This window comes from Anser brachyrhynchus (assembly GCF_964034855.1).
Source record: "Anser brachyrhynchus genome assembly, chromosome: 1".
NCBI lineage: Eukaryota > Metazoa > Chordata > Aves > Anseriformes > Anatidae > Anser > Anser brachyrhynchus.
The window spans coordinates 139,511,651-139,539,312 of NC_137694.1; the positions used below are offsets into that span (position 1 = coordinate 139,511,651).

The 27,662-nt window shown below is 39.1% G+C and overlaps 1 long non-coding RNA gene across 9 annotated transcripts; it reads right to left on the reverse strand.

Moving 5' to 3' along the window:
* Positions 1-299: 299 nt before the first annotated feature.
* On the reverse strand, positions 300-23,222 carry LOC308192103. Of its 9 annotated transcripts, none has more exons than XR_013948550.1 (8): positions 23,158-23,222; positions 19,505-19,551; positions 19,307-19,436; positions 18,708-18,890; positions 11,888-11,919; positions 11,035-11,124; positions 9,671-9,899; positions 300-8,688 (listed from the first exon to the last, which is right to left on the reverse strand). It is a non-coding gene; the product is annotated as an uncharacterized lncRNA (long non-coding RNA). The 9 variants fall into 9 exon arrangements; XR_013948552.1 differs by lacking the exon at positions 23,158-23,222 and adding an exon at positions 22,905-23,151; XR_013948553.1 differs by lacking the exon at positions 23,158-23,222 and having other exon boundaries at positions 19,307-23,145.
* Between the last annotated feature and the right edge of the window lie 4,440 nt (positions 23,223-27,662).

Below are 27,662 nucleotides of genomic sequence, written 5' to 3' on the forward strand. Positions count from 1 at the left end.
AGGGGAAGGAGGTTTCTTGTGAAAACATCTGTCCTCCTGAACAACTGCTATGTGGATTGGGGCCCTGCTTCCCAGGATGTGGCCAGACATCACTCGTTGGAAAGCAGAGAATTGCTTTCTCTCTCTTTTTGCTTCCATGTGGCCTTTGCTTGTTTTTTTGTTTGTTTTGTTTTGTTTTTTTTTTCCCATTGCTTTTCCCTTTAATTAAATTATCCTTATCTCAACCTGTGAACCTTTCCTTTCCCATCATTCCCTTCCCATCGCCCCCCCCCCCCCCCCCCATTTTAGGAGGAGTGAGAGAGCAGTTGTGGCAGAGTTCAGCTGTCCCTCAGTGTAAAACTATCACAATAATATGCTATGAAGGATTACTTTCCTCTTTCACAGTCTGGATGTGCTCCTCAACCACACTGATGCCATATCATGGGTTCAGAAATGAACCAAACACACCCTCATACCTTTGGAGCCTGCTTTAGAAAGCATGATCATTTAGGCCAAAGAACAGATGAAGCAGTTCATAGTAAACAAGCCTAAAAACAGACTGATTTTGTTCAGTCCGTGTCATTTCATCTGTGACAGCTGCCCAAAGTGCCCAAGGTGCCAGTTATTATTGACTATGCCACCAACTCTGTTCTAGGGCTGTATTTTACAGACTGGAATTCTGAGCTGACAAACAGGTTTTGCTGTTTGCCATGTGCTCCTGCATTTGCTCATCCATCTGGATTGATATGCCTAGCAAGAGATTAGCACTAGGGGTCCTTGATCCTTTGCAAAGGCCTCTAGGCAGTTCCGTCTCACACACGATAAATAATAAATAACATTAATGGAATGCCAAGAATGTCATTAATAATTTTCAGATATGTAATTCATATTTAGAAGCATTTCAGGCATTATAAAAAGCTCAACTACCAATGACACCAAAATCTTCTTCTGAGTGTGTGACAAAGAAACTGTGGCCACTAAGAATGTGTCACTATTGTTTTTGTTTTTTTGTTTTTTGCTTTTTTGTTATTACCTTTATTTATTTATTTATTTTAACCTGAGACTCTAATTAGAACTGACTGAAAACTTGACAGCTGAACATTGAGAAGAACTGATCTTATAACTTAAAATCTCATGGCCATGCACAGGATTGTTGGGGTTGTTCAAGGCTAATGATATTGATACAAGTAGCCCATGCAAACAAGGAGACTTTAGAGCTAATAAGTGAGTCATTACACGTAGTCTGAATGTGAAAACAATTGACAGTAAATGGGTTCAGGAAAAGATACATAAATACTATAGAACAATCTGTATGGAGGACAGTCGCTAATGAGTGACCAAAGAGGAGAACACAAACCCACAGAGGAGGCTATTAATGTTGTTATGTACCACTGAAGCGTGAAATAGCACTAGAAGTTGTATGTACAAGGAAACGAACAACTGAGTCATGCTTTTTAGTGTGTTGGGTGAAATTTAGTAAACTCCTCCTTTGGTTACTACACTTGGAAAATAAGATTTCTCAGATCAAGCCCCAGCTCTTCTTAGTCACTGAACCAGCTCAGCCAATGCAAAAAGATTACTTTTCTTCTGTCACATCTACATGATATCAGAAACAGGCCTAGCACTTTGTAAATGGAAGAAAGCGAAAATGGTTTTATAGGCTAATTCAGCCAAGGTGATGAACAATACTAGTAACACTTAAAGCTAACTCCATAATTAAATTATCCTTGTAATCATGGTCAGAGTACCAATATTTTTCTGAATGGAACCTCTTAGACAAACTTCTGCAGCAGTATGAAGACCAGCAAATTCTTGTGTCTGGGAAGAACCCGCTGACAGCAGAGGGAAATGGGTGCAGGAGTCCATTTGAAACAATAGGTATTTAAATGCAGGCTTCCCTAAGCAATGTTGGTACTCACATTGCAGTCAAAGGGGATTATCAATACAATCAGTGGTTCTCAATACATTGATCTCCAATCCCCTTTGACGGGGTTGTTGTCAACCCCTATAGGGTATCCCTCCTGATACACACAGTAGTTGCCACCCCAGTAGCACATGGGTCTCCTAGTGGTCCTGTGCTACCTGTGCCAGATTTACGTAGATACTTCAAATACTAGAAGGCATCTTAGGTGGCACAAAACACCTAATTTTAGGTCAAATAAATCTAGAGGGCTTTTCAATTGATGAAAAATAGGAGTCTGCTTTAGAGTGAGTCCCAGTACTGCATCAGTGAGTTTCAAAAGAAGTTCCCTTCTGGAAGGCCAAACTTTACTTTTACTTTTAATAAATTTAACACCACTAATCCTTGGAACATTTCCAGAGGACAAGATATGGGTGCCCAAATGTTGTTGCTGGCCACCATATGACGCACCCTAGGGTATTCAAGACGTCTGCTTGGAATTTGCAGATATGACACAGGGGGTTTGGAAGGCCTCCGTCCTTTCAGAGTGGGTTTGTTTCAGTTGTCAAACACAGATTTCTTTCCATTGTCCCTTGAAATGCCCTATCTTACCACACCTGGCCTCCATCTGCAGCTTCAGGGTGCACAGGTCTCCAAAAGTTCCTGTGATACATCTGCCAACCGTGTGGATTTTTTTTGCATATACTGCAAATAGCACCGAGCACTTATATTTAGTCAATTGAACCAGTGAAGACCAATGATAGGAAACAAAAGGCATAATACATGGAGCTGTAAGCAGCAATAAGCACAAATGTTCTCTTTTGGAGAATTGGATTTGGATCAGAGATTGAATTCCTCACATTAGTCCACAATTGGGCAGCTCAGTTCACCTCAAATAATTAGTGGGTGTAGTTTGGATCTTGTGTTGAATTTTGTTTCAGAAAGAGTAATTTCAAGATGATGTCTTAAAAGAAGTTAGGACCAATTTCATTAACAGTAGCTGTCTGCTGTTGAAAGTGTGTGTCTCAAATCTGCAATGAGTACAAATTCCTTTTCACTAAAGTCATTTGCCAAAACACTGTAATTCATCTCAGCAAGTAGGGATTTTTAAATTATTTTAACAGCTTTTTAAATTATCTTAACTGGTTCTTGTAATCCTGTGACTGTACAATGCCTCTATTTGTCAGAAATCAAACAGATAGCAAATGCCTAGAGCTCTGTAAACAGTACAGATTCAAGCAATCCTCCAAAGAAATTATCATTTATCATTTACTCCTATTCCAGAAAAAGGTGAGAAGGAATTTATCCTTTTCCCTATATATTTGTACTATTCCAGTGTTTTTGGTTTTTCCTTCCTATACTGAGACTATTTTTCAGTGTTAATGCATCATGTCACAGAAACTTGGTATTAGATTAGGACTCATCAGTATGGGAAAAAAATATATATTTTATTACTCATATCTTTTGTCTGGTACTTGAGAGGCAACAAATGGAAAAAAAAAAAAAAGAAGAAGAAAAAAAAAAAGCACATGATCAGTTAGAATGCACACAACTTCCTACAAAAGTCATCAGTGTTCCTGTTACTTAAAACATGCACCATGACACTAGGATTGTGATATGTTCTTATGTTTTATAATCTGCATTGTACTATGGAATACTTTAAAACATAACAGAAAAGCAAAGTAATCTTACAATATTTTAAATGCATCTGCATAATATCACATATTTTAGCATATGTGCAACAGATGTTTTCTTATATTGAATATTGGAAAATAAGTTACATTCAGAGTAGGAGAATAGGTGATGAAGAGTGGGTTTTGCTGAGTTCAGTGCCTGAAATCTTACTAATATATCAAAATGCTGCTTACTTACAGTGGGCAGATTTGACCTTTAAAACTAAAATACTGGAGGCTTACAGATCCCAAGGTCCAAATGAGAAAAAAAAAGAAAAGAAAAATCTGAAAAGATTCTGATAGCTGTCATAATGCTCCACAAATATTTTAGGACATCATATAGACCATAAAGTTTTGTCAGTTCTGCCTTTGGCCCATCTTTCTTAGAAATCATCTGATGTAAGTTCATGTAGTACATTGAAGGTAAGGCTTTCGGTTTAGATGTTTTGTGTGGTGTTTTCTAACTTGTGTGAATGAACTGGACACCAAGTTTTCAGTATTTGGTCATTGCAATCTCTCGGTGTTATCAAAGTCCAGGACATTTTTCATAAATGTCCCTAAGATAAGACCCATTTCCTTTCTTGTTCAAACACAGTAAGATTTAGTTCATTTCCAGGGCCTTGCCCTGGCTCCTGTGCTAGTGTTAATAGTCATCTACCCCAAGCTGCTCAATAACCACTGCAGCACCAGCTGAGCATCTGACTTCATACAGCTTCAGAAGCTTTTTCTGCAGCATGTTCATTATGAGAAGGGGAAAAGGACTCCCAGATCTAACACTGGCTCGCAAAAATTTCAGTGGGAATTATGCCACTTAGGTGAAGGGGAATGATGTCCTCTTCAAAAATTCAGTGCCTGCTGTAAGAAAAACACGTATAATTCTTTGGGGGGGTATGCTTAAATTTTTCAGTTTTACACATGGTGGTTGGTATGGAAATGTAATTGAAAACATAAATAATAAATCTATTACTGGCACAGGAGGTAGATGTAGTTTCTTGAGTTGTTGGCTCACGCCTGTGGGAACAGCAGGGTGGCATATTTTTCATGTGGTTTAAAATCCAAGCTGTTTTAAATATTACTGAGCACCAAACAAATTAGTAACTGAAGTCCATTAGGCTTCCTTAGAATTTCCTTCTTAGATTTTACCTGGGACTAGCCAACTAAAACCACACTAGTCTACTCATCCTTCTGGAATTACTTAGTATGGAATTACTTAGTATGTTTCTAGGCTTTCTGATGTGCTCATTTCCATGCTATCTGACAAATAACAAGCTTATTCTTGTAACACAGACATCTCCCTTCAGCAGCCACAGCACTGAGTTTCAGAGGGGCTTGTTTAAATCACACAGGAAGTCAGTAGCAGGACTTGGAACAGAGTCTAGACCTTCTTAGCCCTAGACTTGTATCTGAACCACAAAACGACTCGTATTTCACCCTTCGATGACTAATTCATTAGCAAACACTTCTCCCCTTATATCGGCCAGTGAGACCCAAAAGACAGGCTTATGACTTCTCTAACTGTATTCTACTTACTACCTGGTAAATATTTTCAGTATCAAGGGCCTGAGCAAGCAGAGTCCAACCTCACAGCAACACAAAAGTGGCTAGCCGCCTGTGAGCTTCTGAAGGTTCAGAGGTTCAATTTGGAGACCTACCAAAAAGTTCAGATGCTTATACAGAGTTTATCCAAACGATCTGAACCCTCAAGAATGCAGACATAGGCCTCCTGAGAACAGACATTTTAGTTAAATTTCCATTCATTTCTGTTTCCTTTTATGCTAGAAATGCAACTGGCCTTTGGTTTGTTTGTGTTTTTTGTTCTTGTTTTTTGTTGTTTTTTGTTTGTCGGTTGTTGTTTTGTTTTGTTTTGTTTTGGTGGTGACGGTGTAGGTTTTTGTTTGTTTGATAGAGAGAAAAAGTTCTAAGTAGAGCCAGAAGCATTGCACAGGAGCACAGATTTACACTGAAGCAAAGTGCAGTGGGGATCTTATCAGAACTCATAAAGGTTTGGTTTCAATTTGTGAGTCTGTGTTTGTGTGTGTATGTGAATGCCCACATATGCACATAACTAATTTTTCAATCTATACTCACTTGACCGTTCAGAGGGGTACTGTTGCAGTTAATTCCACCACAACCCATCCCCATATAAAAAACAGATAAATTCATAACTCTTTGAACATTTTTCATTGACCAAAAAGAATCTAACACATTCAGAAATTACTTTCAAAATCTGGTTGCCTCTACAAACCAAGGCAAATAACGGCTATCTAGGGCTGACATAGGCAGGTTCAATATACCACTCGTATGCGTGTCTGGGAGGCGATACTGATGAACTTTTAGTGAACAATTGCTGATGCAGTTCTTATTGCTGTCTTTCAGTCAAAGACAGTGAATTGGTATCATTCCTTTGTTGTTTGCGTGTCAGGATAGCATAACATGGCTAGGCCTGCACTGAGTGATAGAAGTAGGACCAGTTCATTACCTTTCCAATGTATTTGGTACCACGGGATTGAAAAAATGTTGTTTCTGCACAGAACATTAATTGGCTTATGATAGTTGAATACCTGTATGAAAGATAACAGGTTTTTATTTTATTTTGCTTACTCTTTTATTTTGGTTGTTTATTTTCTTCTGTTACATCTTAAGTAATAATGGCTAGCTTTTCAGAAAATAAATCCCAATTTTGGATACTGAGACACTTGAGAATCCCACTTTGTCATTCATCAGTGAAATTGCAGATGAACGTTTGCTGGTCCACTTCAGCAGCAACTTGGATCCTAACCAGCAAGAAAAGAGGAACCAAGATGCAGCATCATTTCTGTGATTTATAGAAAAAGAGAATGAAAATTCTTCTTTAGGCTTTAGGCCAAAGAAAGCCCAAAATGTATCAGATTAGCTGTAAGACAGTATCGCCAATGGACATATGACTAGTAAATTGGCACTGTAAACTGGTACTGTTTTCTTAATTTTTGTCTTGTTTTTAATAAAATTGTTCAGTAAATTTTATAAACTTTTACCTCTTTACATCTTTAAAGAATGTTTATGGAAGTGAAAAAGACAAATACAGAAGTTTTAGAAATGTATATTAACCTGTTTAGTAGGTACACAATCTTTCTCAAAATTTCTAAACATAGCTGGTTTTATTCAAATATTTTGAACTTAATAGCCTTAACACATTGTGCAAAAATATTTGTTCAGGTTCATTGTTCACAAGTATTTTACTTTCACTCCATGCTCCTCCTGCCCCACACTTTCTCCATTTAAATAAACACATAGGAAATTAACAAAGTCTGTGACCTAACAAGTGGCAATTCATAAATTCATTAGATTAAAAAAGACTAGTAACATAGCAATTCCTTTAATAGGTTTCCTTCCAATCTCTAATTTACATTTCTGTCTGCCCTGGCAAAGATATTACTTCGTTAAGACTTTTTTTTTCCTAAATTAGAGAAATTTTAATGACTTCTCTTATTTATTGCTTCCATATGCAAGTAGTTATCTTTCTTGCAAATGGAAATGAGACCCAAAATTGCAACAAATGGGGCCAAGCCGCTGAGTGCATATGTTCCTTTTTGGAGAAAGTACACATGCCTGATCGAATTAACTTTAACCTCTCTGTCCATTGAACAGACATCCTCTAATGTGGGGGCTTTTAAAACTGTTCTCGTTAAATTTATTTTGAATCGCTGAGAACACTCTATCACGGTTTCAACAAATAACCTCTGATAATATTAAACACCTGGTAAGCACAGTACCCAGGGGACCCTGTGCTGCCGTGTTTGACCTGTGACCTCCTGCAGTGAAGTTCGGCCCTTGTGATCCACTCGGATGCAGACAAGAAAGCTATTCTGAGGGAAAACACCTGCTTGCAAGGGCTGACCCCAAGCCAGTGCACGGCTGAAAAAAGTCAGCTGGGCAGAAAGAGACCAGAGCCCTGTGCAGGTGTTTCCTACAGCACCATACAGCCAAAATAAATAAATAAATAAATAAATAAAGAGAGAAAATAAAGGATAATATGGGTAACAGGTTCTCTCTCAGCTGTTTATTTGGGTTTGCATAGCCTGAGCTTCTCCCAGTAGAAGCTGAGGAAATAAGGAAGAACCTAGTGGTTCTGCATTTCTAAGTCTGCCAGGACTGGGGCAGAGTAAGCTGGAGCAGATCCACAACCCTCTGGACTCTAATGAGAGGTATAGCTATAGCAAGAAAGCAAATGTGGAGGCTTCTTCCCTTCTTTCCTACCCATGCCTTTGGCTGCTGTGTGTATATTCAGGAAAAAAAAAAAAAAAAAAAAAAACAGGAAAGAAAAAAAAAAGCTATGAGTGGATGTCTTCTTCCTCAGGAGAGTCTTTTTGGCTCTTATTTTCGTCTTAGTGAGATGTCCTCTAATCTACCCTTATTTAAGAAATGCATCATAAATGAGGAGTTAAAAGCAGAAACAACAAAACCTCCTGCTAAGAAAGAGGAAGAAGTAAATCCTTCCCTAGCTAAGTTAAGGTTTTTGCAGCATTTTATTTTATTCAGCGTAATTATGATCCTTTTTAAGTACATCGAGTCCCACTTTCATTCAGCGTTTTTCAGTCACATGTCACATTACTCATTTTTGTCAACAGGTCTGCAAAACGACAGGGCAACACGAGGAAAATATTTAATCTATCTCTTTATTTATTAAGTGAGTATCATGAAATAAGATGACAGGGATGGAAACCTAACCCTTTTGAAATTCTTCCGTTAATTTCTTCATAGACTTTTTTCCAAGGTCACCGTTCGATGCAGGGCTTGAATGTCACTCACTTGCACACTCACAGGCTGTCAGCACACCTCCATTCACCTGATGAGAGCGCCTTCAGCTGGCATCAATAAAATCCTTCCATTTCCGACAGTCTCTGGCTCTGGAGCTCTCAGATATTAAACAGCCAATTCTGGACCATTTAAAAAGAGAAAGGCGGCGGAGGTAGGGGGAAAGGAATGGCTGTTTCTGTGCAAGAAGAATTCAGCTACGACTTGTCAGAATTCATTTCAGCTTTGCCTTTTATAGCCTTCAGATCCAAATTGCTTTCCATCACTCTGGCAAAGGCTGGATTTGTATGCCTGTCCTAAATCTCGAAGGTCAGTGCAGTGTTCATTGCACAACCAGCCTCACTAATATAACAGAATTCAAAAATAAATAAATGGGGGGGGGGGAGGGGGAGGGATAGAAAGGGAAGAAAGGAAGGAAGAAAGAAAGGAAGAAAGAAAGAAAAAAAGAAAAAATTATTGGCAAGCACACTGATACTAACAATTTGCCTTCATCTTTTGCCCAGCATCTTGGGCCTGACAAAGACCAACATCTGAAAACAATCATTGGAGCATATTAGTTTTTTTTCCAAGCCATATCAAACTACAGTGTAATAACAAGACATTTATTCTGCGGTATTTTAAGGTTTAAACAATTTGCAATCTACTTCCAAGATGACTGAGATGGAAGCAGGAAGAACACAAGTTCTTTAAGTAACTTCCTCACTGTTCCCTAGTCCTACACTGGGAACACTTGACACCCAACTGCATTCATCCTGCTGGAAGTAAATGCAAGTCATCACTTCGCATAAGGCTGTTGGTATGATTTCTGCCAGGGCTGATAACAATGTCCTATTGTTGATGAGCCTCTGTCAGTTCCACTTAGCAGTGAGAATGTCAAATTGTCAAGTGTTTTTAAGACTGGAAGGCGAGAGACAACCAGTACCAATTTCACTTGGAGCCAGAGGGTTGAAACCCCCCAGATGTCCTCACTTTACAGGGTAACACAATGTGATGGGAGGCTGTAGCCACTGGAAAAACAGTGAAGACATTTTTTAAGATTACGCTCTTGGGAGTGTAAAAGGACAATATCTTTACTTATTCTTTAGAGAATCTCCAGGCTGTCTCTAACAACAGCATAAAAATTAAATTAAATCCAGACATTAGACCTGAAAATTTCCAGTCCATCTGTAAGTTCTCTGTTCTTAGGGGATTTCCTTCTACCTGTCTATAGCACCACTATTGCTTAAATTTCATTACTGTTCCTCAAATAGTGGTGCACAGTCATTATTCCATACAGAAGGAAATCTGACCTGTAAAAATCACTATATGTAATCAGGTTGCTTACTCTGTGGCCATGCAGTCACATGTACTGACAGTCCAAAGCTGGGCCCTAGCAGATCAATGCCCATGTCTCACCACTGTCTCCGCCAAGACTCCCTGAGCGGAATGAGTGTAGAGACACAGGGCTGGCTTTAAAGCACCTGGATCCCAGCAAGGTCCACCATGGTAGAAGCAAGGTGCCTCTGAGGTTCCTGGTCATTTAGTCAGAGAAAGGTCCTGAACAAGGTGGTTGCCTAGAGGAAGGAAATATTAGGAAAAGGGACAGGGACAGAATTTAGGACTGCTGAAAGCAATGTGTACCCTTTCTCATCCCTCAGGGCCATTCTTTTGGGCTGAGTCTGGTAAGGAAGCCAGCTCACTACAAGTCGCCTTCTCACTGCTCTGCAGATAAAAGGCACTTTGACTTTCAGAACTCTTGACTTGGCAGCTTTCACTGGCACAACATGAAAAATGAAGAAGAAACACTTCAGAAAAAAATAACACTGTAAAAAAAGATTTCCTTCATGCTTTATTAATCTTTGTCTTCTGGTTTCACATCAAGTAATCAGCTTTCAACACTGCCTGTTTTAATAGCCTACTATTCTGCTCTGCACTGTTAGCTCTCTTCCAAACTATTTCTGCTTAAGCAGTAGCCAAATACAGCAAACAAGACAACTTAACCTGATGCAGTCCCAGGGCTCTCTGTTGTTTCCTGCATGCTGGATTTCTGTTTAATTTCACCATTGGTGCCTTACTCATCCTTGCTATTCCCTGGTATTCTCCGTGTGGCAGTCTCAGTTTCCAGCTGAACACTAATCCTTCCAGGATCTTTTCTATAAAGTTTTATTCACCATTTCATGGTCTGAGATAATTGTTATTGTTTCACAATTTTTAGGTGTTAATGAGAATTGTGGGGGAGGGGAAGGAGAAATAAAGAGATTGTGTTTTCTTCTTTCTTCAACATCTGTCTCAAGTGCTCTGCCAAAAGTATTCTATTGAATTTAGAAAGTTTTTTTTAATATTATTTATTTATTTTAAATTGATTTTTTTCCTTCTTGTTTTGGTCTCATGACTTAAGAAAAAAAATAAAAAATCTGCTGCTTTAGATAAAATCATCCTCCACAACAGCCACCTGGTAATGAGACTATCCAAACAGTTAACAACAAGGGTGAAAAGCAACTAAGAGTTTTAGAAAATATATCAGTTCTCTTGTCCTTGTGCATATGCTACCCACTAACTAATAGAAGTTAAGATTTTTTTTCCTCCCTACAAAGATATATCATTCCAAAGATGCTTAAAACAGCCATATTTCTTGGGAAGCAATAGGTTCCAGTGACAGAGCAGCAGAGTACTGAGACGTTTTGTCTGGTGTGGTAAGGCTACACTTACCTTACTTAGATTTTGTCCAAATCTGGGGTTAGGGTTTAAAGGTGTTTAATAAGAAGCATTTTCTCACCCTGCTGCACCTTCTGGATCTTGCTAGGAAAAGACAAAGCACAATACAAAATACTGCTCTTATGATAATCAAAGAAACCCATGAATTCCTGCAGGTTTCAAGGGATTCTCATCAGGGTGATTTCTTTTATTTTCCCTTTAATTCATTTTCCTATATTTTCCCTTTAATTCATCATCCTGATTTTCCAACAACATTGGGGTTTCTTATCTCCCCCACTCACAAGAAAACTGTATTTGTACAAATAAAGAATGAGTGTGAGCCTACCACAAAGGAGATGCAACAGTCTAAACTGTATTGGTAAAACATGTTCAGAACAACAACAACAAAAAGCCAACCAAACAAACAAAAAAACACCTCATTGGTAGACCTTTAAAAGAAAAACAGCACCTCTCCAGTTGTTCTCTAATCAGTCCCAGGTACAGATTTGCTATGGGTTAAGAAGGGAAGCAGAATTTCTTTTACTACTGCCTGCCAAATGCATAGTTGTTGCTGTTTAGGAAAGAATGCTCTCCCTTTTCCCAGCTTGTTTGAGTGGTAAATTACCTTTTCCTTAGTTTTGTGGAAAAACATTCTCTCTGGAAAGCAAACCTGATAGTATACATACTTTGATTTTTATGCCGTTTCTATTAAACAAGTTTGGCTGAGTAAAATCTGATCTCCTTTGGTACTACACATGTGTATAATCAAGTAGTAAAGGCTTGCCACAGTTCTCCACATACCAACTTACAGTATTTTCAAATATTGCCTTACTCAAACCATTAGTGATACACTTACAAAAGCTCTTACCTGACATGCTGGAAAAGTTCACTTGAGCAACTCTGAAAAGGCAAAGAGAAAAAGAAAGAAAAAGAAGGTGTAAGAAGGTGAATAAATTATTGCAGCCCTGGGGCAGTGTGTGAGTTTTACGGGGCTATTTATTTTGCTTTTCAATAAAAATGTGTAATAGACCCACTGGACCTATTACTTGCCCACTGGACCCATTACCTCGATTGAACAAGGGCAGTGCAGCTTAAAGACGGGGCTGATTGGCAGCCCAGCCTTCTCTAGCCCAGCTTGGGCTGCACCAGGGCTTGCAGCCCACTGCCGCTCTTGCAGGGTCTGGTTCACACCTTCCCCAAAGTGAGAAAATGCAAAGACAGATAGATAGGCTGCAGGAAGCCCTGGCGCCAGAGTGGCAGCACAAAAGCACATTACGGCCATGAGGAAAAGCAGGTGTGAACTTTCTTTTGTTCAGCCAAGTATCTTCACGGCCTGAAGTTGTTTAGCAGGCCAGGCTTGGCCAGGCAGAGTGTGCTGTACAGCTATATCTGGGACATGGTGTCCTCAGGTTGGAAGGAATTCTGTGATAATCTCTGCTGCTTGAAGCCTTGATCTAGCAAAGTGCTGAGCACTGGCATGACCTGGCCAAGCACAGAAGTTCAACTTACATACTTAAAGTTAGTCATATACAAAAGTGCTCTTCAGCTAGACCTCTGCCATTTCTCAAACTCTGGTTATATTCTTAGCACAATGCTCAGTACTTTAAAGGGTTAAACACATTTAAACAAATGTTCAGACCTCTTGCAATAATTAATCACTATAAACACAACATTTAGAAAAAGATTTTTAATACTGATAATTATAAATGAAATACTTCATATTAGTTAAGTTTCATATCATGGCCTCTTTTGTGGTGGCATGAACAGATGCAAAGAGACAAAAATGCATTTTGCTTTGTATTCTCAAGTCTGATATGTGGCAGGAATTGGAAAGAACCCAGTAGTTTCCCATGGAAGGCCTGTATACCTATAGCATATTTAGAAGAAATAGAATAAAAGAAAGCTTATGACACAACTGGAAAAATTTCTACTAAAAATATTCCAGTTAAAATGGCTCTGGCACTCCATGAAGTCAGAAGATTCAGTTGGTTTTCTCTTGTAAGAAAATGGCGGTAATTTGTTATTATACCATAAATGCTTAAAATAAAAATGAATAAATAGAAGGAAGAGATTTTTTTCCATTTTCCATTTATTTATTTATTTATTTATTTTTAATTCTAGGTCCTGTTTATCAAGCACATATTTTATGTTTTTGGTATTACACATAATACCAAAATCTACCAGAGTAGTCAAACATCCTTCTGCAGCCATAAAGACAGTATTATGGAATGCAACACCCACACATATGAAATTATTGTCACACACAAACCTCAAAAACTCTTGCAAGGGATGTAAGTATCATTATTTGTGTTTTATAGCTGTAGAAACTTATGAAAAATTGCTTACCCGTCCAAGGAGATATTGGCAGGATGCACTTTCATTGCTATTGCAATCAGCTTCATAAGAAGGTTTGCTTCAGTTTGCATTACTGAATCCTGCCCCCAAATTATTGAATCATGCCCCCTGATTCATTTGTGTCTAGGACTAACCAAGAAGTTCAAAGTAGTTATGTATGCAAATACCTCAAGATACCTTGATACACAGCTGTGTCAAGATATTTTGGCATCCTCACAACTGAACCATTCTCCCTGCTTGTTCCTTCCTCAGCCATCATGCAGTTCGCTCTACACTGAATTGGACTCTCACAGTGTCAGGCTTGGAGCCTTTATTTTCCCCATTACTGCTAGGTTAGGTGCCACTCTACCAGGTCTAAAGGTCAATTTGGAAGCTGTGAAGATGCACTTCAAGCTCACTACACATATGAAAGGAGAGAAGCCACATACTGTCATACAATTCTATTTGGTATCTTCCCCCAAAGGACATCTGTTCACTGCATCCTTACTGCATTTTTAAAGTAAAGTTAATGGTCTTTAAATGCTGGAAGTTGAGCACGGAGTTGCTTGGCTTTCTTTTGTGGCAGCAGAGGTCACAGGAGACAGATACTCTTTTTATGCTGCTCTAATTCAACCCCTAATTCTATTTTTTTTTTAAGATTTATTATTTTTTATTATTACTATAATGGGCCATATTAGAGCTCCTTCTCACATATATAACCTATAAGAAAAAGTTATTTTTTGAATAGAAGCAAGTTGGAAGAAAGACTAGTGTTGGCTGCTGCTCTTTTGAGTACTGGTGTATATTCATGTTGGAAATGACATTTCTATAATTCTACAAAAAATAAATAAATAATAAATTAGAATTTTCTAGATGGTTCTTGGAAAACTTCTGAATAATGACAACTGGAAGGCTAGAATTCACTTAGAAATGGTGCCTTATTTATTCTGTATTTGCTTTTTTAGTGCATAAAACAATCAAAGCAGGGAGATTGCCATTTAAGTGCTAAGTAGGCTGCCAATAGTGATTTGTACCTTAATCTTTTAAAATATTTCTGGATGTTTTTGTCCTATAAAAAAGATTGTAAAGATTGAACGTAACGTGAGCATGAAACAGAGGATAAACTGGAAGGAAATTCAGCCTCTGGGCCAGAGTCTAAAGCTGTAAAACAATCCTTCCTGGCCACTGTCTTGGCCCATAAATTGGGAAGGAAGCCACCGAACTTTGTATTCCTTCTTAGGGCAGTGAGAATCATTTGAATGCAGCTGCCAAACCAAAGCACTTTTTTTAGAAAAGTTGGCTCAGCCTGAACTAAATTAAACAGGTTTTGTTTCTTCTTGAAAAATGAAGGGAAAAAAAAAAAAGAATAAAGTGTTTGGGTCAATCGAGAACAGAACACTTCATTTAGAGGCACTGCATATAAAAGCAAATGAAGCAAAGAGCCAGATCCCAGAAGGAGGGAGATGTTTCCCTCCTTTTATCCAAGAGACCAGTAGTTAAAGTACCATATAGGGCACAGGAGACCTGCATTCCACACTGCTTGTGAGAATGTAATGTATAGCCTAACTCCCGGTCCATAGCTACTTCTGCCATATGTTAGGCTCATTTTCTCAACTGAAGCATGTTGTATGGAACTGCATCTCCATACAGTGATGCAAGTCCATGAGGGACATGGGGAAGAAGGGACTTGGTTATTGAATCAGGCCATCACACGACCATGTAAGTTGGAAAGGACCTCAAGACCTCTCTTGACCCACATTCCACTCAACAGATTTACCTGTGTATCGAACGTTGTCTGTTGCCTCTTGTCCTAGTCTTCCACAACTCTGGGATGAGTTTGGCTTGGTTTTCTCTTGTTATGTAACTGTACACAGCAATTAGATTCCACCAAATCCTTCTCTTCTGCAGGCTGAACAGACCCAGCTTTCTCAGCCTCTCCTCAGCCGGCATGTTCTTCAGCCCCTAATCAGCTTAGTGGCCATTCATGGGAATGGCTATGAGTACTGGGGAGCCCAAAACTGGGCACAGTATTTCAGATGTGGTCTCTCAAGTGCTAGATAGAGGCAAAAGATCATCCTGTCCACCTGCCAGCTAGGTAACATAGTTAATACAGCTGAGGATGCCTGTGGTCTTCATTGATTGACTTATGTTCACATTGATGACTTAGGTTCCTCTTATCCACCAGGACTCCCTATATCCCATTTTGCACAGCTGACTTCCTGGATCAGGTGTCCAGGTGACCAAAAGTGCTAGACAAGCATCTGACTATATGCACAGAAAGTCTGGCAACACAGTCCCCTGGTCTCCTCATACTATTTATACTCTTTTTTGTGGTGAAATGTTCGAAGTACTTAAGTGGGCAATGAACCTTACCCACCACCTTATTCCCCTGTGGTACTTGTTACCGCTTAATATAATCATGTCAACAGAGCAGTAAGAACAGTCTGGCAAGCAGCTAAAAGGGATTTTTTATTGATGTGCAGCCAGGGGTAGGGTGAGAGTGGTGAAATGTTTTGGATTGAGATTAACCAAACATTAATATGTCTAAAATTAAAGAGCAGAATGTTATAATCTTTAAGAATATACCATGAACTGGTGTCACAGAGGGAGCAAAAAGACAGGCAAATTGTGTGGCACCTAATGACATGCATTCAGTGAGCATCCCCTGAGGAGCTGCTGACACTACTACAAATTGCTTCATCATTTCAGTTCAGCTACAAATGCATCCATGCAAAGATGGCTGGAAACTTCCCTTTCGCTCCCTCACATACTCATACATGCACGTACATGCACATCCCCCCTTTCACACACACAGACATCTGATGTGTACCATAAATTTCCATAATGTGCTTAGGGATATGAGGAATTATTTTAAAAAGCTAATTACTATCACTGTCTTTTTTATACCGTCTTACAGATTGCAGAATCTTCTTGAAAGCTGGATTACCCTTTCATATCTTGTCTTTGGATAAAACAAAGAATCATGACTTAAAGACTTTCACCATATTTCTGTCCTCATTTAAAAACACTGTGCAAAGTGACTGTACGCTTTTGTTGGAGAGGATGGAAAAACAAATACTGCACCAGTATGTGTTATATGATGTACTTCTATAAAGATCACATTAATGAAAGAGCTATTATGGGTGATCATAGCCTAGAAATCTTCTCATTAAGAATATGGCTCATATGAAGAAATACAGCATAACAGATGGGCATTGAAAAAGTCATTCTTTTACACTTAAATCTATTATATATAACTGAAATCATTGGAATATAAAATACAATACCTTCCTCTTTGTATGGGGAGTTTTACTTCATTTGTATCTATGAATACTGTGTGCAAAAGCAATATGAGTTTGTGCATGGGTGGTACACCTCTCCTATGAAGACAGGCTGAGGGAGCTGGGGTTGTTCCACCTGGAGAAAAGGAGGCTCCAGTGAGACCTTATTGTGGCCTTCCAGTACCTAAAGGGGGCCTACAGGAAAGCTGGGAGTAACTTTGTACAGGGGCATGTAGTGATAGAACAAGGGATAATGATTTTAAATTGAAAGATATTAGATTTAGATTAGACATTAGGAAGGGTGATGAGGCCCTGGAACAGGTTGCCTAGAGAAGTTGTGGATGTCAGGTATAATTCCCATCCCTGGAAATGTTTAAGACCAGGCTGGATGGAGCTTTGAGCAACCTGATCTAGTGGGAGGTGTCCTTGCCCATGGCAGGGGGTTGGAACTAGATGATTTTTAAGGTCCCTTCCGACCCAAACATTTTTATGATTCCATTATTCTATGAAATATCTCCAGAAATAGGGTCCAAATTATGTGAGTCAGGTTTTCATAAAGCAAAAAGTGTACCAAAAATATATCTGCCTTCTCTGGAATTTCAGCATCATCATTAGCCTTAACAATGCTAAACCTCAAACAGTTTAACACTGCTGAAGTACAATCTGGGAGGAAGTTGTGTGTGCCCCAGAAACTCCCTTTCACAGTTTAGTTCGGGTGGACACAGACTTCACCTTCCTGCTCGTGAACAACAGATGATTTACACTGCATTCAAGGAGGCTGAGGTGAGGCTGTGCAGGGAGGACCTGAAGGACAAAGTCACGTGCCCAGAAAACCTTTCAGGACCTCATCTTTTGGCTGAGATTTGGGGCTCACCTGTGGGCCACTGTTTTTCCTGTTGATGCCACCACATTGACTGTTGCATTATGCAGAAGGCTGACAAGTACAGACCATGAGGCTGTCTCTCTAGCACACTCAAAGGTGTGTTTCTGTTCACCTGTCCACAAAAGGCAAACCTGCCAACAGCTCGCAGCCTGCGAGTATCCAGTCAGCACTGTCTCTGGGCATGTTTAAGGGACAAAGCACACCTTAGGGGTATGTTTGGATGGGCCTGAGCAAACAGGGCCTGACACACTCCAGCTGGTAGGTTATAGTAACATTGAATATGGTGCTTATAAGCTTGGTTGGTGATTTCTACTTCTGACTAAGTCCCTTAAAATGCTACCTAAGCTTAACAGTAACATAAAGAGCTATAACTCCTATCTGACGTAGACAGTGGTCTGAGTTTCAAAAGAGCTTTCCATTCAAAACTTCCTTGTTGTCTTTCCTTTTTCCTAAATAAATTCCTATTCCTAGGAAATTGGCACACTCAAATACTTCTCTGAAACACATCTACACCAATGCACGTAGCACAGGGAACAAATAGGAAGAATTAGAGATCCGTGTGCAGTTGCAGGGCTTTGATCTCATTGCAATTACAGAGACATTGTGGAATAGCTTGCATGACTGGAATGTTGTCATGAATGGCTACATGTGTTTTAGGAAAGACAGGCCAGGAAGGTGAAGTGGTGGAGTTGCACTTTATGTGAGGGAACGCCTGGAAAGTATAGACCTTTGCCTCAGGGTGGATGATGAGCAAGTCAAGAGCTAATGGGAAAGGATTAAAGGACAGACTAACTAGGATGATACTACTGTGAGTGCTTGCTACAGGCCACCTGATCAGGAGGAGGAAATAGATGAGGCCTTTTACAGAAATCTTGATGTAGCCTCACAGTCACAGGCTTCGGTTCTTTTGGGGTTTTCAACCACTCTGACATCCTGCTGGAGGAAAACACAGCTAGGCACAAACAATCCAGTAGGTTCCTGGAAAACACTGATGATAACTTTCTGACACAGGTGATGGAGGAGCCAATGAGGAAAGGTGTTCTGCTGGACCTTGTACTAATAAACAAAGAAGAACTGGTTGGAAATGTAGCCTTGTCTACCATGACCACGAGATCTTGGAGTTCAGTGTCCTGTGAGGAGGAAACAGGGCAATAGCTAATATCACAACCCTGGACTTAAGGAGAGCTAACCTTGGCTTCTTCAGGGACCTTCTTGGAAGAATTCCATGGGAACAGGCCCAAGAAGGAAGAGGGGTCCAAGAGAACTGTTTTCTATTCAAAGATCACTTCCTCCAGGCTCAAAAACAGTGCATCCCTTTGGGCAATAAATGAAATAAAGAGAGCAGGATATCTGCATGGATGGGCCATGAATACCTGAAAAAAAAAAAAAAAGAAACATAAGCAGGAGATGTACAGGAGGAGGAAGCAAGAACAGGCAAAGTGAGATTAATATAAAAACAGAGAGTAGGCAGAAATCTCATGAGGAAGGTCAAGGCCCATTTGTAATTAAATCTGGCTAGAGATGTTAAGGACAGCAAGAAGGGCTTCTTCAAATGCATCAGTAACAAAAGGAAACTAGGGAAGATGTAGGCCCACTAATCAATGGGGTGGGGACCCTGGCAACAGAGAATTAGAGAAGGCAGAGATATTGAATGCCTTCTTTGCTTCAGTCTTCACTGCCAAGGCCAATCCTCAGGAATCCCTGACCCAAGAAACCAAGGAGAAAGTCTGGAGAAATGAAGACTTTCCCTTGGTTAAGGAGGATCGGGTTAGAGAACATATAGGCAAACCTGACATCCACAAGTCCATGCGCCCTGATGCAATGCACCCATGAATTCTGAGGTAGCTAGCAGACATGATTGCTAGGCCATTCTTGATCATCTTTGAAAGGCCATGGCATTCAGGAGAGGCGCCTGAGGTCTGGAAGAAAGAAAAGGTCACCCTAGTCTTCAAAAAGGGCAAGTAGGAGTACCCAGGAAATTACTCACCTCAATCCCTGGAAAGGTGATGGAGCAGCTCATCCTGGAGGTCATCTCTAAGCATGTGGAAGACAAGAATATGATCAGTAGTCATCATAGATTGACCAAAGAGAAATCATGCTTAACCTACCTGATTGCTTTCTATGGACAACTGGCTGGATAGATGAGGGGAGAGCAGTGGATGTTGTCTGCTTGGACTTCAGCAAGACTTTTGACACTGTCTCCAATGATATGCTCATAGGCAAGCTCAGAAAATGTGGGATGGATGAGTAGATGATGAGGTGGATTGAGAACTGGCTGAACGGCAGGTCTTAGTGGCTTGCGATCAGTGGCAGAGTCTAGCTGGATGCCTGTAGCTAGTGGTGTCCCCCAGGGGTCAATACTGGCTCCAGTTTTGTTTAACTTACTCATCAGTGACTTGGATGAAGGGATAGAGTACCTCCTCAGAAAGTTTGCTGATGATAGAAAACTGGGAAGAGTGGCTGATATACCAGAAGGCTGTGCTGCTATTGAGAAGGCTCTTGAGTGCTTTAGAGATGGGCAGAGATGAACCTCTTGAAATTCAGCAAAGGTAAGTACAGGGTCCTGCATTTGGAGAAGAACAACCCTGTGCACCAGTATAGGCTGTGGGCTAACCTGCTGGAAATTAGCTCTGTGGAGAAGGACTTGAGGTTCCTGATGAGCAACAAGTTGACCATGAGCCAGCAATGTGCCCTTGTGGCCAAGAAGGCCAGTGGTGTGCTGGGCTGCATTAGGAAGAACATTGGCGGCAAGTCAAAGGAGGTAATCTTCCCCTTCTACTAAGTTCTGCTAAGGCCTCACCTGGCATACTGTGTCCAGTTCTGGGCTCCCTGGTACAAGAGTGACACAGGGCTCCTCAAGCGAGTCCAGTGAAGGGCTACTAAAATGATTAAGGGACTGGAGCATCTCTCATATGAGGAAAGGCTGAGGGAGCTGGGCATGTTCAGCCTGAAGAAGTAAGGCTCGGGGTGATCTGATCAATGCATATAAGCATCTGAAGGGAGGGTGTCCAGAGGATGGGACCAGACTCTTCTCAGTGGTGCCCAGTGACAGGATGAGAGCAACACAACACAAGAAGTTCCACCTGAATATGAGAAAAAAGTTCTTTACTGTGAGGGTGACTGAGCACTGGAACAGGTTGCCCAGAGAGATTGTAGAGTCTCCTTCTCTGGAGATATTCAAAAGCCTTCTGGACACAATCCTGGGTAACGTGCTCTAGGGGACCCTGCTTTGAGCAGGGACCAGATGATCTCCAGAGGTCCCTTTCAACCTCAGCCATTCTGTGATTCTGTGATTCCAATTTTCATTATTTCCTCACCTCCATGCTACTTGAGGTGCAGTAGAATGAAGATGTCCTACATCAGATATGTAAATTGTGAATTAATCCTCAGATTTTTGTCAGTCTGCCTTTAAATGTTTTTTCAAGGTTTAATGTCTAACCATTGATCAATCTCGTTCATAAAACACTGGCAAATTATTCATGACCAGACTAACTCTTTACAGGTGTTCTATGACTGTATTATGTTGTGAAGTACAGAATATTAGGTTCTGTTGGACAACCCTTGATGGTATTCTTAGATTTAAAGCAAATTAGGTTTTGATCTGTAAAGTTTAATGGCTTCATGGCTCTTATTTCTTTTCACTAAGCTCTCCAGATATATGCTTTTACTTTGCCATGCACACACACATTTAACCTATGACACTGTCTGCAGAACTGGGCACTCTGCGTGAATTTGTGTGTATGTGTGTGTGTGAGTTTATGTCTGCACATCACATCTTTGTATAAGAACATGTGTTCATGTATATATGTATATAGTATATGTACATGAGTACATACATTTGAGCCTTGTCTCAAATTTCTTTGGTTTGTTTTGTACAATGCCTCTTTCTATTATCTAGTTGTGGTAACTTGCTCTATCTGTATTTCAAATATTTATTGGAAGGACTAATTAAAAATCTTAGTTTTAAATTTGGACCTAAATTTTGCCCACAGTTGCTTAACTGCAATGAGAAATGCAGAATCTAACCCTGTACTTTAGTTCAGATCATTATCTAATAGACTGTCAATAAAATTATTTCACTTCTATAAAGGCAACAAAGCTAAAGTTGGATTAATTTTACATACCTTTAGGCATATAAAAGTTGAGCATCCACTCTAAACTGGAAAGCTAGATTGTATCTGGTGTCACTGCAAGGAGCAACAAACCTGTAGAGGGCAACTGATCCTAATAATAAGTATCTAAAATGGTTGGAATGAATTGCCTTCAACATGTGTGCATCTCTCTCTGCAGTGACTACAAATGGAGCCTACATAACTACTTGAATTTGTATGCCCCTCTGTTAGATGTCTAAAATTAGGCTGAGACATATCCCGCCTGTTTTGTTGCCAAGGCAAAATAATTCATTAATATCATGACATGCATCTTTACAGTTAACATACACTATCCTGAAATCTCTGCCTAAGCACCTCTAGTTCTGCTGATACTGGTCTTAAGGAACTCCAAGACTGGGCAGTAGGAAGTAGGGAAGGTGGCTGGAAACACATTAAAAATTAACCTGTTAATGTGTTTCTCTCTCTCTCTCTGAGACATACCAATAACAGATACAGATAAACTAAATAATTGAAATATTGAGATGTAATAATTGATTTTCTGAACAACTTAAGAAAGCCACAGCTGGAAGGCAGCATTGCCATTTAGCAACTGCCCCTTAACAGGATTTTTAGTATTCCTGTATTGCCGAAGGCTGAAATGCCAGTTGGAAGACAACATGACAAATAAAGGCAAAGACATTGTGGCACACACTGCTAATACAGACAGGTGAGCTGCAGGCTTCAAGATTCCTGTCTCCAGAGTGAAGAAAACAGAGACTTAAAAATGCAGGACTAGAAATGACTGATGGTATTCAATACAGTCCTTTGACACTGCTAGCAACTATATGCACTGGTCTGTCCTAATTTCAAGTACTTGCCAATGCTAAACAACAAATGTTAAAGATCCGTAGTACAAAAAAACCAAAGCCATAAGGGCCACAGAGGAAAAAAAAAATACAGAAGACAAATCAAAGGCATTGTCAATAGCCTTGATGATAAACTCTGGATGCCAAATGAAAGTACATAGCTAAAGAGTAATTAGGAGGGACAGAAGAAAGGAGAAGAAAGGAGAGGGACAGAAGCTGTATAGGCAACAGTGTACTTATATAAATGCATATAGATGCATATATCTATATGTGAGAAAGGAGGAGGGAGTCCAGAGGAAGCCTAATGTCTGACTTGAACTTGAACAGAAAATTCTGATTAACTGAAGGATATGAAATACCTTGAAATATTTTTGTTCTAATTAACTAATACTTTGCGTTATCACTGCATTTTGAGGACACATCAACTTACTGGGCCACAATTTGGTAAACCATGGCCAAGTGTTGTGGTTTAACCCGGACGGCAGCTAAACACCACACAGCCGTTCGCTCTCCTTCCCCCCCCCTCTCTGGGATGGGGGAGAGAAATAGGAAAGTGAAGCCTGTGAGCTGAAATAAAGAAAGTTTATTAAGACGGGAAAATAATAACAATAATAATAATAATGATAATAGTATTACTACTAATAATGTGTACGAAACAAGTGATGCACAATGCAATTGCTCACCACCCGCTGACCGATGCCCAGCCTATCCCCGAGCAGCCGGCCCCCCACCCTGGCTAGCCACCCCTATATATTGTTTAGCATGACGTCAGATGGTATGGAATACCCCTTTGGCCAGTTTGGGTCAGCTGTCCTGGGTCTGTCCCCTCCCAGCTCCTGCTGCACCCCCAGCCTGCTCGCTGGCAGGACAGAGCGAGAAGCTGAAAAGTCCTTGGCCTGGTGTAAACACTGCTCTGCAACAATTAAAACATCAGCATGTTATCAGCGCTCTTCTCATCCTAATCCAAAACATAGCATCCTACCAGCTACTAGGAGGAAAATTAACTCTGTCCTAACTGAAACCAGGACACCAAGTTAAAGGAGGACGTAGCTTGGTGGGGCTGTGAGCTGAGAGCTGGATGCCTAATGATACAAGGTGGGTCAAGTCCAGTTATGTTCATAAATGGAAATTTCTAGTCAAAATGAAATATCATCAAATTGATTACAAAGACATACAGTAAACATACAGGCAAGAATATTCCAGAGTCCACCCCTTGGCTTGAACACAGCAATAACTTCTGCTGACTTTATTTTGCACTCTGTGAGAAGTTCCTGTGACTTCAAAGGCACAGTCAATATGCCAGGTAAAGCATGTTTGCAAAATTTTACAGGACTTAGAAACTTAGCTAAAACTGTCTTAACAATCAAACAGCACATGTAGTCCTTACTGAGTTTGGCAAAACACGTGGATGTTCATACTGCAGGAAATTAAGCCATTTATGTTTAGATGCTTATATGCAAATGTCTGACCTATGTCAAATTTTAAAATTTTAGCCAGCTTTATACCTTCTGGAAACTGATCAAGACCATGCGTACATATAATACACTATATTTCAGGGTCAGATACCTAAGCAACAATGTTTCTGGTGTTTGTTTTGATCAGTAATTTCCCCCAAGAATTTGGGCTCTGGAAAATCTATTTTTCTTTGCTTCATTTCTACATTGTAAAAAGTGGAATGCTAATTTCAACATTGGAAAAATATATCTTAGGTTAACTGAATGAATATATTGTCATTCATGAATTCATTTTTTTCTTCATGTTTTGGTAAAGGAAGACAAAATAATTGGCATGAAAAGTTATGAGGCATTAGATAAAGGTCAGATGCCAAATTATATCAAATTATACAGAAAGGTATTTCCTGTGATTTAACGTATCAGTAAGTAAGATATGCATATTTTACTACTCCTACTGTATTCTGTACCAACATGTAAAAAAAGGCAACTGAACAAAGAAAAAACAAGAAACTTAGCTTATTACCACAAGCATGTCTTTCTACCAAGTGCATTCCAATTCAATCTACTTCAGCAAACTACAGGGACAATTGACTAATTACAGGCAATTACAGGTTTTTCTCTATCAGAAGAGGTGACATGTAATATCTAATTCTTAATTATGAATAAATCTTGGTCTATTCATACCTGTAGTCCCCTAATTAACTTCTAAAATATTTATGAATGGTTTAAGAAAACAGCCCTGAATTTAATGCTATGTTTCTTAAATCATTACAGCAGTGCTGTTAATATAGTAATGAATATGGGGAACTATAAGATATTTTAGCTATCCAGTAGCTTGTGTATGAAACAATCCATAACTACTCAGAAAAAAAAAAAAGAAAGAAAAAAGAAAAAAAATTGGTTTACAAGTCTGAATAATATTTCTGTGGCAACTGTTATAGCAAACTGTAACACAAGACATCATTAGGTTAGATTTTTAATGTTTTGTTGTTGTCATCAAGAGATTAGTAAAAATATATCGTAAGTGATAAATATGTCTAAATATCTATTAATTACTATCATGTACAAGTAAAAAATCTAAATATCAAGTTTTTTAATGTTTATAGATTTTTGCACATATGCTAACAAATAACATATATTTACAGGTTTAAAAGTTGTTAATCAAATTCCAGTATGTTGCAGTGTATCAAATTATCAGCAAACATTTTACTAATTTGCAGTTGAATGTTTGATAATCAAAAAGAGAGGACATTTCACAATCTATGGCTTGTCCATACTGTACACATATTTTTCAAGTAGGAAAATGTGAGAATGGATGTGACAGCAGCACACATTCATTATTTGTGCAGACATACCATTTTCAGCAAGCTAAGTAAAAACATTCAGCAGTAGCAATGTGTGGGAAAATATTTTACATACAAGAGCTCATTTTCATATGGGTTCATTTTTACTGTAATTTTTTTGGAGACTAGGGGAAAAACGTCTGGATAAAGTTGATTTTAGCCTAGGTTACTTGTGGAGAAAAACACATGCATAGACACCCAACTGCCACTGAATAACATTGTTTGGTTTTGATCAACCAAATAAGTGTGTTTAAGAAAACATACCATAAATATTATTCTGAGGGGAAAAAAAAAAAAAAAGAAAAAAAAAAGAAAAAAAAATCAGACAATACAATTGCAGGTTTTTATTTTGTTCATAAAAACACTTTTCAGAAACTGCAGAGTTTTTAGTTTGACAGTATGTACTTGCACACATAAAGCAAATGAAAATCTGAAAGATGAATTCTCCCATTCACAAACAATCTAAACGGAAAGTATGGAAAAAAGATTATGCTGTTTAATATATTTGTATATAGCATTATAAGGGCTATGCAAGAATGTATTCTGCTTTTACAGAAATATAACATACCAGAAAATAATATTATTTTCTCAGATGAATCCAACATCATAATAAAAAAGGACTTTTTTTGTTTTCAGGGAAGTACACCTTCTACTGATTATGGAACATAAATTTACTTTACACTTTTGAAATGCATCCAAAAGAGCTGAATCACAGTAATTTTCACTGGAAATACCAATAAACAACATGGTTTTACATGCATATGTAAAAATTAAATACTCGTTTAAAGGCTAAAACGTGACCAAACCATTTTAAATGGCTTCTCCATTTCACAAACCGCAAGCACCTACACAAAATTAGTCAGCTAAGGCATCTAATGATTTTAAAAACATCAAAACAATAACCATAAAACTTAAACTTCATCCTTAACCTCATCCTGCCAGGCACTTACTCTTGCTATGGATTTACGTGTATTTAGTATAAATAATTGCACTGATAGTACTGTATCATCCTGTTCTTGTTTTATTACTCTATGTCTACTATTAGATTTCATTCCAAACCCTACTAACAATAATATTGTCAAACAGTGAATGATACAATTCTATATCTGTATGTCTACGAGCTGTGCACCAAAATTCCTTAAGTACATCTCCCACCTCTTGCACTAATGTTTTAGGCATGGATTACTCAAAGATTTGTTTGCTAGCTTGACTTTACTCAGTATGGCTGTTTCCATTGAACACCTGAGCTTACCTGCAGCAGGAAACTTTAAGGATGTGGCAGAGAAGTCTCTGCAAGACTGGGACTTCAGTTTGTTTCCTAACAAAAGGGGCATGAAGAGGTAGAAACTGGGAGCAGAGTGGAGATGGGAGAGCATCTTCTTGCCAACTCCACGAATGCATGCTAGAGTTCACCTGTGAAAGCTCATGAACAGTTAAGGTCTAGATGTGATTGCAATACCATAGCTTTAACCAAAAGTGAACAAGACCACTGGCTACAGCAGTGGTCTACATCTGCATAAGAGTCTTGCAAACATGCAAATATGATGTCTGCATTTTTTAACAGACATCAGTGCAGAGTCATGCAGGACCATATCCACCCCTTTCATACCCTGAGAGTTTTGTTTGCCAGAATGTTTAGATAAGCAAATGTTAATGGCATGTACAAGTGCTGGTGAAAGTGGGCTCTCTGCTTTCAAAACTCACAGGGAACGGGATTATGGGTAACACCTTCAAGAGCGCTTAAATGCATGAGGAACACACAGTGAGAAGTTCCAAGCCCACCATGGGTGCCATTTAAGAATAACCATGGAACACAGAATAGAGTTCAGCTAAAGAGAAATAAGAACATGGCACAAACTCAGCATCATTAATTGCAGCATAATAATGTTGCAACACTCAGAGAAGACTTGTGGTGCATGTGTAAATAATGAATAACTTGAAGCTGATGCATTTTTACATGTAAATTATTAATATACTTAGTAACATTAGTTTTTAATGTCAAGTTTCACAGATAAAAAGGAATATCTACATACATGCATGCATGTGTATGCACATCTGTATATATATGTTTTTTTAAAAGGGAAATTGTATTTGTGTCTCCATATGTGTTTGTATATGTACATCACAGAAAAAGTATTTAAAAAGATTTTTAAACTAGAATGTGGCATTTGTCTGGGTGTGCATGTATAATCTCTGGTCACTGGTAGCTGTAAGCAAATTAAAAGCATTTCTAAGACTGTTACATTTTTAAGTCTTTTTGGAGCTCACACTGTGTGAGTAGCAAACGTGTCAGTCACACTGCAAAGGGTAAACCAAACTGTAAGTGTAAACTTTTAAAGCCTTGCTGTTTCTCTCTAAAGGAACTTTAACCTGTGTTTTGCCACTCTGTGC